At 35.9% G+C, this 17,842-nt stretch overlaps 1 pseudogene; it reads right to left on the bottom strand.

The window, feature by feature from the left end:
- Positions 1–232: 232 nt before the first annotated feature.
- LOC120172733 lies at positions 233–12,881 on the bottom strand (annotated as a pseudogene).
- Between the last annotated feature and the right edge of the window lie 4,961 nt (positions 12,882–17,842).

Genomic DNA, 17,842 nt, shown 5'->3' with positions numbered 1-17,842 from the left:
TGGAGAAGAGAACAAAATCCCAATATACCATATGGAGGGGAAGAAGAGGGACACCAGGGTTTTGGTCATAGGGTAATGGGAGAAGAGGTTGAGAACTGAAATCATGACTCCATTTTCTTGCTTTACAATGCAACTGGTATTGACTACTGTTAGGTAGCTTGAGTTGGGATTCTAAAAATGAATGATGTTAATATATTAAGGAAGACTTGAAAGGAAAATTTTTGTTAAGGCCCTACTAAACGAAAAGAATTACAGAATACAAAGGTTAAAACTGTACACAAGAATTGAGAAGAAGAAAAAAGGGGCACAAGAAAAAGATGTTTTGGAATGATTACCAACTACCACTCTAAAGGGTAGCTGCCAAGCTAAAATTGACTAATCATTCCAAAAACATTTACAAACGTATTGCCTAATAATAATCCTACTGCTCCCCTCCCACTAAAACTCAAAACCCCTACAACAATTTCTCTCATCGATCCCACATTGCCTGGAATTTTGCTGGTCTATGCTTCAACCAATGCATCATCTCTCTGTCCAGTTGACTATTACTTAAAACTGCATCTAGCATCGGACTTCCAAAGATTTTCGGACTCATTTTGAATGTCCATATTCGGTCCTTCGGCCACGGTCTCTGCGGTTGCTTCTCCTGCACCAAGAAGAACCATGTTTAAATCAGTAACCATGGGGTTCCCCGGGCAGGTTCCTATTGATGGCAATAATCCATCCAGTCAGATTCTATTGGTTCTCTACATACAAGTTAATTGTGGGAACTCTACTTTTCTATTTGTGACATAAATGATCATTAGCAAATCAAAGACCATCCAATTCACATAACAATCAGGTTAGATATTCACATAAACTAACAAATTCCGCAATGATGCAAAAAAAGCATCCATGTAATCCAAAGAATGATCATTTCGAAAGCATGCGGAGTATCCTCCAAACTATATTTTCAAAGAATTTAAGACAGCATTTGAATCATTACAATTGGATGAAAGAAGCTTACCATCCATGATAGCATAAATTTGACAGTCTTCGGTCCATAAACACGATGCTTCGATGGCTTCTGAATCTTGGAATAGAAGCAACCGATGTCAGGTAATGACAAGCAACCCCTACTTACATTAAACAGGCTGCTATCGGGATCAACACTGGTCTGGTTATACCAAAAAATCAGCTGCCCCAAACAATAATTTTCACCATATGTCTTGCAATATTCCTGAAGTCCTGTGAACTTGTCGGAGTACTTGGGGCTCAGGTCAAGAGGACTAATGTAGACCGGGGGAGAAGTTACTGCTTTGTATTCCTGTCCATAAAATTGATTGATTACATCAAATGATAAACAATACAATAGCATTCTCTACTTTACACTGCCCCCTCTCCCTTTCACACACAAAAAAAGGTTTATACGAAAAATAATAGTAAAAAGACTCACCCGAACTCTTATGAAGCACTTTGTGTAAGCATAAATGTGTATTAAGTCAGCTGCAGCATCATGCCGGCACTTGTATGTACACGGGAGATTCCGAACCTCGTCCCTCAACCTTCAAAACATTAAAATGATTAAAGACCAAATCTTTACTGAAATGAAACAGCACGGGAACACCTTTAACAAGGACAATGCCCTCACCATAACAAAGATTTCTGAAGTTCTTTAAGAATGTTGTCAGACCATGATGGGCAATGGGCTTGAATCTTGGACCTCAAATCATTGAGCATTTCGTCTTCCACGTGAGGAGCCATGCTCTGAAGAAGCTCTTCGACAAGTGATCCCTTGCCTTTCCAGAGAAAGGATACAGCTTCTTCAGGACTGAGTCTCTCTATTGGAGGAGGAGCCTTTTTGGGGTCACCAAACACGCATCTCATAACATACCTCACCTGAAACAGCACCAAAGATGATAACATAAAGATACTGATAGAATATGATCAGAATAGATATGATTTTCTCATACTACAGGATTAACCTCTATATAATTTGATATCATTAACTGCAATGTAATGATTTCAAAAAATAAAGATGACTACCATCCAACCATTAGACAAAACAAAAACAGGAGTAATTCATGAATTCCAAAAAATTTAGAACTCGAAAGTTTTGAAGCTTAGCTCCTCAAAATAATAAACACGAGGTTGAAGTACAGATTAATATTTTATCATGTAGGATAATATTTGAACATAAGTTACAGCCAAATATGTTATTCAGCGACAGAGTGTAATCACCTTGTCAAGAGTAATAGCCAAATTCTGAAGCCTCTGGTTATAGACGCCCTCAGCCTATCTCATTCACAGAAGTATACAATGAGCATTTAAATTTTAACAGTAAGCATAAAAGCTTCAAACAAATATAAGCAGACATGAGCAAAGGCACAAAGCAACATACCTGAATCTCAGCATCGTTCCTCTCTGCATTAAGAGATATATCTATATAGTATTTCCGTTTCTCTTCCAAATTATGCCTAAGAATTTGCTCAGGGAGCTTTGTTCTCTCAAAATTTATAAACCTCACCTAAACCAGAAAAGAGGCGTCAGGAGCCCCAAAAATGAGATAATAAAATGACATGACAGCAAATCAAGGACATACCACACGAGCTGAGTATGCAACCAACCAATCAGGCAATCCACCAAGCAAACAGCTGCCTAGGCCAGCCCTCCCTAACTCAAGGTAATCTTCTTCAGATACAGAGTTTAGTTCACAAGCTTCTAGCATTAGCTGTTGTCGATCAAGTATACCATGCCACTCCTTCAATACCTGATGAACATCATATTGTTTTTATATGCAATAAAGAATTATCATTTTTGTTTTTTCTTCACAAAAAAAATATCATGAAAATGTATACCTTCTGAAATGCACCTTCACCAGTCAAATTCAAGTAGCTGCCACGGCAAACTTGACTACCACAGAGACAGACAGATGCTTCATATTCTTCCTTGCTCTGATAAGATAAGTATCAATCATGAGCCATAAGAACATAAGAATTATCTTGTTGGAAGGACAGAAGATTCAAACCTCTGTAACCGAGTTATAATCAAATGTAATCTCCTCGCCATATCGTATTGAACGTAAAGCATAGATTCCAATTTGGTACCGACCATCTACAGCAGTAACTCTGCATCAAAGAAATAGTAAATGATAGAGGAATTAGAGGAAACACAGTCTTGGTACAATGAAAGGAACTCAATATGTAGCCATGCTAAGTTCGTTGAGGATCATAAGTTACAAGCAGAGGGTAGGAATAGGTCATGCCAATAGCTTCATGCATCAAAAAAAGATCAACAGAAGCACTAAACTATTGAATAAACAGATAATAGAGGGATATTCAAACTACAATTTGTCCTAAAAGAAAATGGATAAGTTATATGGGACCAAGGTAATGATCATACTAGCAAACAGTATCACAATAAATTCTAATGGTCTAACATAGATACTACTTTCTTGATGTGGTTAATCACTTTTCAGCTTTTAGTATTCCAAAATCCTTGCACGAGCTAACGTAAGCATACCTTACATGCAAAATTTCAAAACAGAGTCCAGCCAACAGGTTAAATATGCCCAGCGATCATACAGGTGACAAACATCAAGTATATAATTTTATTAACATGAAGCATAAGAAAATGACACTGATGAGCATAACACTCCATATTAAAAAAATCCAAATTATTAAAGTCTTGAAATTGCCAAGATAGGGGGGCAATGGTGAAAGAGTGACAAAATAACTGGATATATTGCTTTAAAATTCAGCAGAGACCAAAAAGAGCAACAGAATATACTTACTTGGCTTCACAATTAGGGTGACAAGAATGACAAATTCGACTGGCATAATTTGCCTTGTGCATGGCATCAACAACTACTAAATCATACCCAGCAGCATCACCCTGATACATAAGAGATGAACAACAAACAATTTTAGAAAAACAATTAAATTAACTAACCACAAAAACACTTGCCACAAGAAGTGTTAAAGTGGAAACCTTTGGCCTCTCAAGGTAGATGTTGTAAAACTCGGGAGCTGGATCCTTGCTGTTATTCTGCAATATTCGTATCCCATCTTGCTTCTCAAACCATTTCCAAACAGGATAAACCTATAGAAATTAAAACCCGTCAAAACAAAAGACTTGAAAGAGTCTTTAGTCAAAAGCCACAAAATAATAAGAGTTAAAAATAAAATAAAAAAACTTTTTTTATATAAAGAAAATATCATTTGCAAAAAGGCGTAGATAAATGAAACTGTTAGTAAACTTATCCAAATCCATACCTCTCCCAAAAACTCTACAACAAAATCTTCTTCACTAAAACCACCTTCCTTGTTGCAGAGAACACCCAGACCCTAGTGAAGCATAGACAGTAGAAAAATAATGTAAATATCAGCATCATAGAACAAAGGAACAAGAAAAACAACATAATGTTATTAAATATGAGGATAAAGAACAGAAAATAATGCAAGAGATATGCAGGACATGTATACCTTTCGATAAGCAACATAATTGTCATCAGGACGAGCATCAATGGCTTTCAGTATACCTAGACACATTTTCATTGTTCGCTTATCACAGTCCACCTCAGCAACTCTTTTAATTTCTTCGACAATGGGCTTCAATGGATACATCATTGGGGTGTTCCCAGTGCCTGTGAAGTATCTAACTTGCTTATTCAGAGTTCGAAGGAGAACATCTTCGATAAATGATTGCTTATCCTCTAAAGGCCATTCCAACTCCTCCGGCATGGAATCAAGTAGAAGGTTATGAGTATAAGGATCAATTCCATAAACTTCTTGCTCTATAACTTCATCTCCAAGCTCTTTTCTGGGTTTATAATCTTTGACTTCAGGAAGTTCCATATCCAACTCCTCAGTGCCAGTTCTCTGAGCATTGAGCTTCTCATCATAGTCCTCTGGCAAGGATACCTGCATCTTACCCCGCACATCCTCCTCATCAGCTACAACAACATACTGATCAATGACTTCATATTTCCTGGTGACAGGAGGAACCAAACTGGCTTTGGTCATGCGAGCACCCCATTCACGATCATCAGTCATAGAATCAAAACTATCACCAGCCACGAAGTATCCATCCCCTCTTGACTCTCCAGACCGGCCTTCAGACTTGAAATCCAAGTCACTCTCAGTATCTGAAGCTGTACTCTCAACCTCACTCTCACTTTTACCATCCTCAGAGGAGCGATCAAGTTCATCAGATGTTTCACTTTCTGAGTCAAGAGATCTCCTATTAAGTTTGGACAACCGTTTTCTAATTTCTCTATCTGATGCATATTCCCCGTAATCAAAACCACCATTAGCAAAAGAAGGGTCATTGCTCTTGTTCATGTACTTCCTTTCGGTGACTGCCTTACCAAGTTTCTTCTTGTACTTTGAGAACCCAATAGATGAGTCATCTGTCCAAGACTTCAGCAACTCATCTCTTTCATAAGAAGAGGTCATTTTAGCACCCTCTTCTAAACGTGTGGCAAGCTGGATAAATAAAGTAATTATGCGGTTCATGTCCCGAGCACCACCACGATTCTTTGCTCTACATCCAACAAATTGGCATACAAACAAGAAGAGTTAGCTTATCATCAGATATGCTGAATGTATGGCAGTAAAAAACAAGGCACGAGAGAAAGAAGGTACAAACTTAACAGTTTATGTTCAATAAATAAAAATAAATATTAAAAAGGAAAAATGAAGGGAGAGGAAATTCCCTAGGCATATAAAGAAAACACATTTTAAAATAAGGAAGAAATGATATAGAATTATACACAGCAGCCTTCGGACAATCAACTGGGTAACACATAACCACAAAAGTTAACAAATGACTAGCTTGGATGATTCAAAGCCTTTGCAACTTAGAAATATTCTTCAACACAAGTTATCAAATGGAGAAGAAAAAGGGGTAAGAAGATTCTACTTTATGGCATCCCTGCACATTCGGCTGATGTCCTCTTTCACATAACCCAGACCATGTCCGATGTAATAACCATTTTTCATTTTTTCCTCAATTTCCGCAACCTAATAACCAGATGACAGCAAAATTTAAGGACTTTTGAACATATTGTAGGAAACAAAAAATGCACATAAAGAAAGAACAAGATTCACAGTACCTTGGGCACGAAAAAATCCGATGTATTCTCCTTCATGATGTCCCATAGACTAGAAGCAAGGAATTCCTCCATTCTCTTATACCCATTTTCAGATTTTTTAATGGCCCATCGCCTGATACGAGCTTCCCTGGATAAAATGGAAGAAGACTTCCTGGCATCAAATAACTTAGAACGCCTATATAAACTTTGGCGAAATAATTGGTTTGTAGAATCTCTTCTATCAACACTTTCAAAATAACTCTTCAATTCACCAAAATCATCAATAGCATTCCCCAGGCCTGTTTTAAGGCCAGATGAAGTTTTCTCTGTAATTTGTTTCAGACTCCTTATTTTAGAGTTAGACTCATCCGAGATAGTCATAGTATGCAAACTTGTGCTCTTGAACCACCTCAGATTGGGAAATTTGACCATCAGTTCCCCAAACTGGCTGCAACCTCTGATATCTATAGAAGACAGACTTGGAAAAACACGAAGAAAATCTTCAAGTGTGCTTGGACTTATGTTTGTGCAACCAGTTAGAATCATGGAATTTATCTTTTCTTTGTTGTAACAATTCTGCAAATAGAGGATTATATTAAACCAGATGTGTAATTTGGGAGGGGGGGCGGAATCTTATGCAAGTAATTTAGGCAACCATGAAATATACCATGATTTTCTGCACTATAGAGTCACTGCAACTAGGACCAAGAGATGACAAGTCAATCTGCCTTGCAATCCCCTTGTAAAATCTAACAGCAGCTCTCCAGTGTTTACAAGTCAAAGAAGCAAATGCAAGGGATTTCATGTCAGGTCTCAAGGAATGGAAGACTCGTGCCAGCACATGTCCATCCAACAAACCCCAGCTTCCCATCTCAATAACGGAACATGGACTCTCTTCTTCATGGAAGGTTGCATCACCACATAAATCTTCAAATGCAGGCTCACCCTTTCGGAGTGATTGCAACTCATCTTGGATGTCATACTCTTCTTCACATACGAAAAAAAAGAATAAACAAATGTCTCCTAAACTTTTACCAAATTATGGAAAATTTTGAAAATTCTTCCAACACTCTTATTCACCAAGATCTAGAAGGAACTGAGGGCACTTATCAACTTAAATGTTATCACGTATATCAACATGCACACACACCCTAACAACTTAAATATATGATAATAGGCATAGCAATGCAATGCCAAAAAGCCAAGAAAGTGGGACATGGAAAAAGGAAATGACGGAAAAAAACTAGCCTATACTCTAAGAGAAGATTTACTAAAAAAGCATCATGAAGATAATTATGATATTAACCTGATAAATGTCTATATATATATATATTAGAAACAGTAACGAAATTTTGCAAAATGCCTCAACACTTCCCGATAAACTTGTGAAAAGCTCTAGAATCTCATTCTAAATTAAAATGTCTCTTTGTCAACCAAGACCTAGACTCATGTAGCAATTAAACTTGCTAGATCATACCTGATTTTTGGTAAATATGCTTGTCCATCTCTTTCTTTGGCTGTTTTGCACTAATCCATGGGTCTAAAACCTCATTTATGGCTGCAGCAAATTCTCGACTCTTAAATGATTTCATTACCAATTCATGAAGCTTCCCACATGTATATCCAATAAATTGGGGGTGTAGCCTGTGAAATGAACTGGAACTTGCATTATTATCACCAACAGTGACACCTGAGTCTAAAAGCAGTGTTCGAGAAGAATCAGCAGATGCTGCAACATTGACAGACCGATTCCATGCATTGGCTTCAAGACTACTAGCAGCCGAGATGATCGGGACCCAAACTTGATCATATTTACGAAAAGCGCTGCTATGTTTTGGGATAACTCCTTGATCTACCAAAACCTGAAGTTCAGAAAAAGATGAAGGTCCCCTCTCATGCCCAGCACCATCAAGGTAGTACCACTCACCCAAGTGTAACTGCAACTCATAAACAGTACAAACATGATCTTTAGGAGTACTTATGGGTGCAAACAACTTCCATGACCCTTTCAAGTGTTGATCATTAACAGCCTTTGATAACGAATCACTTTCTGCAGATGATTTCTTGATATCACTAGTTGTAGAGTGTGACCTGGCGGATCTTGAAGAGTGTCTATCCTTCACTCGAGCTTTTATGCGAGATCCAGATACAAATGAGCTCTGGTCCTGAACAACACATGCATTTATCCTGACTACTGAAAGCATGGTTCCCTTCACTCCTCTCACAGCAGACGCCTTATCATTATTTCTCTCTTCTGTAACCGAGAAAGCCCAAGGAGGGAGGTCAAGCCTTTTGCTATGAAAAGGATAGTACAGGTCATCTTTCATTTTCCAGCGAGGATCCTCATACCCGGAATTTGACATATGACATAAAGGGTAACCATCATTAAGAACGATTTTTTTCCTAGATGATCTATCCTGAGCAGCTTCCTCATTCCTCTTCCAGTCCCCACCCTTGCATGACCATCGACCAGAAAACCAGTCACTAGGGTCACCACAAGAGGAACAGTCGGATATTGCAACAATCCTGGGCTCTGCAGCCTCCTTTGAGTTGGTGTCAGAGTAGCTAGATAATTCATCAGTTACTTTATCATGTTGATCCACTGTGCCACTCAAAAGCCAAGTGAAACCTGAAATAGCAAATATAAGGAATAAACTTACATCACAAGATGGTGAGTAAATGCTCAGTTACGGTTATTTGCTCGATTTGAATTCATCTCAATGTTATATATTGTTCAGAAAAAACTATTGTACTGATTCCATTTCACTTATTCAGCCTCCTATTCCGCTTGGTAAATCCTGATCAGCCCAAGTGCACATAATATCCCAAGAAAACCAAATAATAAAACTTCAGAGGAAAGAAATTATTTTTGAAAATTCAAGATGACATAGTTAATACAAATCTTAGTTCTGCATCAACCACAAGAACTTGAGCATACATGCAGACAAAATAAATACTGAAATATATCAACTAAAATTCATATATAATTTTTTTATAAAAAAATGTTATCTGAACCAAGCAAGTAAATTATGAGCTAAGAAATAAGAATAATCCTTATTAATTGTAGGAGGTGACAAGAATTGGATATCCCAAACTGAAAACTGCTGTACAAGCTCAAAGAACAAAAAGACAATTTCTTAAATCAACTTGAAAGCCAATCTCACGGATATTAGAATATAAAACCAAGTTGAACTAACGTTATTTTCCAAATTCCAGCTGTTTGTACTTGTCAAATTCAAATATATTATCTCACAGTAGAAGAAAGGGGGAAGAATTAAATGCTCAGAGGTATGAATTGAAATTGAAACTTGAAAGTCACGTGTTAATAGAAAATTGTGATTTGAATGATAGGGTACTCCAAGAAATACTTACCATCAGAATTCCTCCACCCTTGCCATTCTGCATCATCGAATGTCATTTGCAGAGCTTCTGCATGATGAAAAAATTCCAGAAAACAGGAGGTAAATAAGAAATCTCATCAAATACACATAATCATGTACATGTCAACATTCTGAAAAGACATCTACACATATAAGTATCTGCATATTGGCATATGCACAAACAATTGCTTAAAGAACTGCGCAAAAAAATTAAGTGCAAGAAAAGCATGGGTACATAGAAACAGAGAAGACTTGGCACTGGAACCAGAAAGGGAAAATGAAGAGTAAAAGAAACGAAGTCTGTGATGCATACCCCCAACCATTTCAAGCTCCTTGCCAGGAACCATGTTAATACCGTTCAACAGAGCTCCAACCCTTTCATCAATGTGAAGATCTTCTAAGGAATCAGTTGCATCTGCACTGTCATCTTGGAAGCTCGTCACGGTCTCGTAACAGCTGTGAGTTCTCAGTGGCCTGGGATCTCCAGTTTCTATCAGTAAGTTACCAGGAGCTTCAGGAGGGCTAACCAGCTGTGTTACTGAGTCAGATACAATGGATGGGAAACTCACAGTCAATATGGGAGAAGCTGCATTTTCAACGGTCATCCACCTATCACTATCTAAATGTTTGATAAAATGATCAGACAAAAGAACCCCTTCTTCCACAAGTTCCTTAAGGTCACATAATTTTGAAGGCCCGCGTTCAATACCAAAAGTATCAAGATAAATCCATTTACCAACGACTGACTCGGCAACCACAGGAAGGTGAGGTGGCGTGTCACATATGTCCATATCTTCTTCCATTGATTGCAGCTCTTCAGGAGGTGCCCCATTAACAAGAGGAGATTCTTGGCAATTTGCACTGGGACTTAGAGATTGATCTTCTTTGTGAGACTCACAAACACCATTTTTGTCATCTAATTCATTCAAATTGAGCAAATTGGCCCTATCTTGAGATTCCTTAGCTGAGGAATGCAGTTCTCTTCCAGTATGATCCCTCCTGACTTTATCTTCTTTCCCTTTAGAACCATATTGTGAACCACGCTTCTCATTTGAGGCACCTTTTTCACTTGTGTCTCTTTGATTTTTGGTCTTATTCCGATCATGCGGAGAATGTTCCGTATAGCTGGGGGTCCGATCTCTGCGATCATGAAATCTAGTTCGATCCTCTGGGGACCGCCCTGCAGTAATAGGACTTCTTTTCCTATGATCATAGTGATGGCTCCGATCATATGGGGATCTCTCACGTGCATACAGGGATCTCTCACGAGCATATGGGGATTTCTCACGAGCATATGGGGATTTCTCACAGGCATATGGGGATCTCTCTCGTCGAATTGTGCTCCGGTCCCCATGATCTAAATTCCTGATCCTATCACGTGGGGACCGCTCAAAATATCCTGAACTATGTCCGTGCTTATCATAAACAATTCTAGATGACAAAGAGGATTCATGATGTCTTGAAGAGTACTTCTCCAATGAAGTCATTCTTGATGAAGAAGAATTTCTATAGAACTTCTCAACAGAGTGGCCTGAATAGAGCTCTGGGTGGGACCGACCAAAATCATCAGAGAGCCTCCTGCATTTTGGACTTGCATAGTCCCCATAATCTCCATAGTACTTGCGGTCACTGCAATCTGAATCGGTACAGTGTCGCTTCAACCTATTACCAGAAGAAGGGTACTCTCGCCCATGGTTCTTACCGTTGCTGTAATCACTCTTATACAAGCCTTCCTCATCCACAATCTTTGAACTGATCCTAGAAGTCTTGTCCTGGCTAGTTTCACATCTGGAAGAATTTTTTCTATGCAGGGTGCTTCTACTGAATTCCTTCCTGCGATAAAGATCATCAACAGAGTACTTTCCAGAAGGTGGTGTGCGTTCCATCTCATATTTCCAGCTTCTTTCCTTTCCTAACTCATACTTCCGATATTTATTGTAACTGTACTCATCCTTCATCATGTCCCCCTTATGCCATCTACCAGGAATGAATTCTCCTTTCTCTAGGTCATCTTTGGCGCCTTGCCATAACCCAAATTCTCCCTTTTCAGGTTCCCCTTTCCTTCCTTTTTCCAGAACCATCTCCACCTTCCCAACCTCCCCTTTTCTCCATGTACCCGTAACAATGTCTCCATTCATCAGCTCCGTTTTTTTCTTGGAAACAGTGTCCCCTTTCTCCGGCTCTGCTTTCACCTCAGAAACAATCTCTGCCTTCACTACTTCCACCTTCCTACATTTCTCACTAGCAATCTCTCCCTTCTCAATTTCCCCACTCTTTGTCTTGTCAGTCCCAACTTCCCCATTATCCCCTTCTCTGGGCCACTTCAAAGTTCCCAGTTCACCTTCTTCCACTTCCTCCTTCTGCCCAGAGTTCTCACCTTTATCATTCTCTTTACTGTTTTTCAGTACCGCCACACTCTTTTCTTTAACTAGCAATTCACTCTTTCGTGATTTCGCTGCAGCGGCTGCTGCTGTCGATCCCACTAACACCTTCTTCTCTTAACCACCACTACTTTCTTAACCTTAATCAATTTCTTCTTCTTCTTCCGCGGCGGCTGCTGTTTTGGTTCCTGTTGTTGCGGCTGCTGCTGTTCATGTTCCGGCTGTTGCTGCTCTGCGTTGTCTTTGATATTGCCAGGCTTTGAAGTGCGCTCATTGTTGGGACAATGCGTTTTTTCTGTAACTGGAAACATCTCCATGATGTGCTGATGTTGATGCTGCTGCAAAGGCATGCACGCAACTCCATCGCCCATGGAAGTCTCCACAAGTTCCCCCCAATTTTCCAACTTCTCTCAAACCCTAGCTGTGTCTCCTTTTCCCGGGGCTATCGATGCTCATACTTCACAAAACTTCTTTCCCTCTTCCAACTCCTCAAATCTTCCCCTCTCCCGGATACACCTAATTCAACACAACAAAAATCACCACGAAACCACGTCAACCAAATCAATGCAGGGTTTCACTAAAAAGAAGAAAGCAAAAAATCGAGAAGAAAAAACAAAAGCATTCGAAAATCCACACGGTTTCTAGGGCTTGGAACGCCGCGGAATTGACAAAAGAAACAATGTTTAGAATTAAAGAAGAAATCAACAAGAAAAAAAGAATCTACCGAGAGAACGAATAATCGGGAGGCAACGAAAATCGTGGGAGAAAGCTACTAAATCAACGAACGTGAAGAACAGATCGACGACGAAACGACGACGAACTTCAAGAGCTGCGGAAATCAGAAAATCTTTTGCGCCAAACAAACAGAGAAAAACAATAGAAATTAGAGAAAATAAAAAAGAAAGAGAAACAATCTATCAAATCCCTCTTCTCTATTTATCTATGTGATTTCGTAATGTATTCTCTCTCGCCTTTGTGTTATATTGGTCTGAAAGACGAAAACCTTCGTGTTGTAAATTGTATATTTCCTTTATTTATTTGTTTAAGCCTTCTTTAATTTATGATTGTGTGAAATTTACAGATTTAATAGGCCAATTTGTTAAAGTATTAAAATACCCTCGTAGTTGTTGTTAATTACGATGGAGATAGGGAGAACTGAGGAAGGAGAAGTAGGACCGTATGTTAAATCGTATAAATACTGATGAGGACTTTTTCGGAATGTTGAACCTTTTAGCTCTCTCCCTCCTACGCCTTCAAACTTGGAGTCCATAACCAATTGACTCGATTCTTTTAAAAATATATTATCAAATGAATTAATTGTTTAAATTCTGTGAAAATATTAAAAAACGTTTCCGTAATATGACAAATAAAAAATATGCGATAATAGTTTAATTTTACTATAAAATTTTAAAAAATTATTATCAATGTATAAAATAACCATAAAATTTAAAAGAATTAAATGATATAGACCTTGATTTATTTTATTTAAAAGAATTAAATGATATAGACCTTGATTTATTTTTTATTAATAATAAAGTGAATACAAGTTAATACATGTTTAAATTTTCTCTATCATTTAACAATGAATGTTTAGGTTGAATTTTTCAAATAATGCACCTGGAAAAAAAATTTGTTCAAATAAGGCACTCTCGAAATTATTTCGTGAAATAGAGTGAATGTTATAGTAAATCCGAAGACGCATTGGAGTTCAAGCGACTTACTGGGAGAGACGCATAGAGTGCAATGTGTCTCCCATATTTTTTCACTATGTAAATGTACAAAGGGTAAATTACACAATTAATTATTCATATTTTTATGTTAGTCGTGTAAATATATATATAAACTTTATATCTACTAAATATTCAATTTAAATTGGTATTACGAATATATTTGACATTAATTTAATTATAAAACTATTTTTATTTAAAATACACGATATATTATCATAATGATACTATTTTGGACAACAATTTCAATTAGAAATTATGTAAGCACGATGTTGGTTTCTTTAGTATACAAATTCAATGCTTGGACTCCAAAAAAAATTACCCTTTGTACATTTATGAAAAAGTGAACAAAATACCCTTTAGTACACAAGTTAAGTGATTAAATTAAAAAAATTAAAAGTACAATGAGTGAATTTGGAGAGAGAGTAAAGTCGAATGATTAATTATGTAATTTACCATTTGAAAATATGGGAGACGCATGGAGTGCAATGCGTCTCCCATATTTTTTTAGGCTAAATTACATAATTAATCATTTAACTTTACTCTCTCTCCAAATCCACTCACTATGCTTTTAATTTTTCAATTTAATCACTCAACTTGTGTTTTACTCCTATTTTGATCACTCATCGACCATTGTTCAAGTTGTTATATGGAAGCCAATTTGATCCATCAGCTCTAGCATTGAATTTGTGTACTAAAGAAACCAACATCGTGCTTACATAATTTCTAATTGAAATTGTTGTCCAAAACAGTGCAGTTGTATTTAATTAATTTGGAGAGAGAATAAATTTAATGATTAATTGCGTAATTTATCCTTTGTGCATTTCCATAAAAATAAAATTGGTTAAAAAAATATGGGAGACGCATTGCACTCCATGCGTCTCCCCCAAATTTATGTATAAGTCGCTTTGACTCCAATGCGTATTCGGATTTACTATAACATTCACTCTATTTCACGAAATAATTTCGAGAGTGCCCTATTCGAACAAATTTTTTTTCAGCTGCATTATTTGAGAAATTCAGCCGAATGTTTAAGTATCTTTACAAACATAATGTTAAACCATAAACCATAAAGGGATAATAATAATCTAATACAAAGAAAAAAATTATTTGATTTAGTAAATTAAAATCTATATTGATGCATTTTTTAAATATGAAAATAATCTAACAAAAATGGCACATCAAACTTAATATATGTTAAACTGTATTTTGATATAACAATTTAAGGTAAAATGTTTTTGGACTTGAATTGAATTTGTTCAAAGTTTTCAAAAATAATTCAAAGTCCTTAAAGCTTGGAATTGAGCACAAAACAATTTTCTGGACAAGTAGTACTGATATTGTTCTTACAATATCGATACCTCATGAACAGTTCTGATACTGTTCATATGGTATCGATACCAAGGTAAGGGAAGTATCGATACTCACTAGGTAGTATCGATACTACCAGCTTTGCTCAAATTCCATAATGCAAAAATGGTATTGATATCCAAAGGGGTACCGATACTACTATGAATAGTAAAATCGATACCATGAGCATATTATTGATACCATCAGGTCCCAACGGCTAGTAACGGCTTGTTGATTTAAATATAACAAATGTAGTACCGATACTCCCTTTAGGAGTATTAATACCCCTTGGTCTGTGCAACTTTATTTTGTACGAAAATTGATCCCAACGGCTAGAAACGACTACAACAACATTCCAACATATAAATATAAGTTGAAGACACTTAAAGAAGTGTTAGAACACCTATCCAAGCAATCAAACACAAGATAAGTGTTTTTCACTCTTTATTCCAATTCTCTTATAAATATTATGTTCTTGTGAGCTTTCAATTTGTAAACACCTTCTTTTTTAGATGTTTTATTTGTTTTCATTCTTTTTCCTTGTAAAGGGTTTTTTTGTTCTATTTTAGCCAATTGAAAAGATAGATAGTGTAAATGTTATATCTTTATCCTTGAAAAAGAAAGAACAAATTAGTGAATTTGTTAGAAAATCTTTAGCGATGAGCTAAAGTAGTGGAGATAGACTTGGTTGAGAAGAAGAACCACTATAAATCATTGTGTTCGTTGCTTATATTTTTCTCTCTTTACTCCTTAAATAAATTTCTATCAATTTAACCCATTTGTACTTTTTCGGTTGTCAATTGAGTATTTTCATAAATCCCAACAATACTCATTATCCTCATGTTTAAATTAAATATGATAATATAATTCTCGTAATAGTTTTTCACAACACAAATTATATATAAAAAAATTACTTACAGAATCAAAACATAACCACAAAAATTACAGGTGAATGAAGACAGACAGCGTCAGCAGAGAGAAGCATTTCCATCAGAACACGAAGTTTATCAATGTCAGTGTTGGCGTTGACCGTCGAATGAGATTATGAAAGTGTGTAGATCAGATTTCTTTTTCTTTTTTAAGAGCTTTTTAAGTACGAAGGTAAACATGAAATTGATTGATCAGAGAGTTTTGGGTAGGGGAATAATTTAGGAGCGTCTGAAATAATAATGTCATCATTGTTGAGTGACTAACGTTTATTTCATTTTAGTTTGGTGCCTAACGTTTTATTTCGTTACTCAAAATGGATCAAGTCATGACGGATCGTTAAGTTTAGCCATTAATCAATTAAAAATACTACATGACATATTTTTTAATATTAAAAAATGACACTCGTTAACCTTAGGGAACCAAGCAGGGAGGGTTCATTCTGATTAAAGGTTTTTAGCGACGGAACTTACCAACAACAGTCACAAGGATCGACAACGCTCATGGTCACCTAGTTTTGGCTTGAAGCAACTGAAAAATGGGTGGAAAATGGGTTGTCAAAGTCTCCACGACCAACGGAGTCGGAGTACAGCCCTAACCGGTCATTGTGACCACTCCCACGCAAATTCCTACGACAACAAGGCCAAGAACGACCATGGGTCCTAAGCAACGTCAAGGTTTCCGTTTCTTTTCCAAACATAACAAAAACGGTTTAATATTAAAAAAATATTTTCAAAAATCATTTTTTATTTTTAAAAATATGTCAGTGACATTTTTAATGGGTTAACGGACAAACTTAACATTCTGTCACGGCTTGACCCATTTTGAGTAACGAAATAAAACAGTAAGCACCAAACTGGAACAAAATAAATATTAAGCACCAAACTGAAAAAATAGACATAGGTTGGACACCTTTTGTATACTTTAGCCTTTTTTTCAACAACAAAGATAATTTGAGGTCCCTTTAGGTTCTATTTGATAATAGTAGTTTATTTTTTTATTTTTTAGTATTTGATTGATATAAAATAAATCAACTGATATAATTTGTTTTACTAATTAACATAATTTTTATAATTTTTATAAAGGGTTTTACGGATTTGTATTTTGTAAAATATTTTTTAAATAATAATATTGGTGTAATTAAATATTAATTAAACTATTCTAATATTTTAAAATATTATGAACGTATTTTATTAGATTTTAGGGGTTATTTTACTCTAATTTTCTTTATTTTTCTTATGTCGTTAGTTTTTCTTTTTCTTCTTTTTTTTATAACCAACTGCAATACAAGTCATAGCGTTGATGGTCGATATTCATTATTTTTTTTAAATCTTATAATATTGTATCTTTGTTTTTTTAATTTTTAGTAATTATACCTTTATGGCACGCTTTCTATGCCTTTTGTCACGTTTTCAGTCATTTGACTATTATTTTTCGTTTATCTTTTTTTTATAGTTGAATTTGACATTGCAACGACTAATCAAGATGATAATCATTTGTTTTATTGTTGGTCTTTCTTGATTTGGTCTCTCAAATTAGATATAAATATGTTATTTACGTTCATGTATAGTTTCTCACGTCGCTCAATTCTGATTTATTGTTTGTCGGTGGTCTTCAATATTTGACCCTTTTTGTAGTTTATTTGTTGATGCAGTCAGATATGTTCATATTTACCTTTTATTTGAGCTTATTGTATTAGATTTTTAATATTTTCCTTATATAATCATTTTTTGATATTAAGTGACTAGTTTCATATGTTAACGATTATAGAAAAATATTATTATTATTATTATTATTATTATGTGTTTTAGTTTACGGTTGTGGTTGTAGATTTTTATTGCGATTTAATTTTTTTTCTATTTTTAATAAAACTAATTGTTTCTACTTATAAAAAATATTTTAAAATAAAAATATTATATTTTTTATAATCAATAGTATTATTTATAGAAAATAATTTATAAAAAAAATTACGACCAATAAAGAATGATTTACATGGCATCATCT

Source organism: Hibiscus syriacus, unplaced genomic scaffold (genome assembly GCF_006381635.1).
Source record: "Hibiscus syriacus cultivar Baekdansim isolate YM2019G1 unplaced genomic scaffold, ASM638163v2 tig00003041_pilon, whole genome shotgun sequence".
Taxonomy (NCBI): Eukaryota; Viridiplantae; Streptophyta; class Magnoliopsida; order Malvales; family Malvaceae; genus Hibiscus; species Hibiscus syriacus.
The sequence above is the reverse complement of the archived record's forward strand: the minus strand, read 5'-3'. Positions and strand labels throughout refer to the sequence as shown.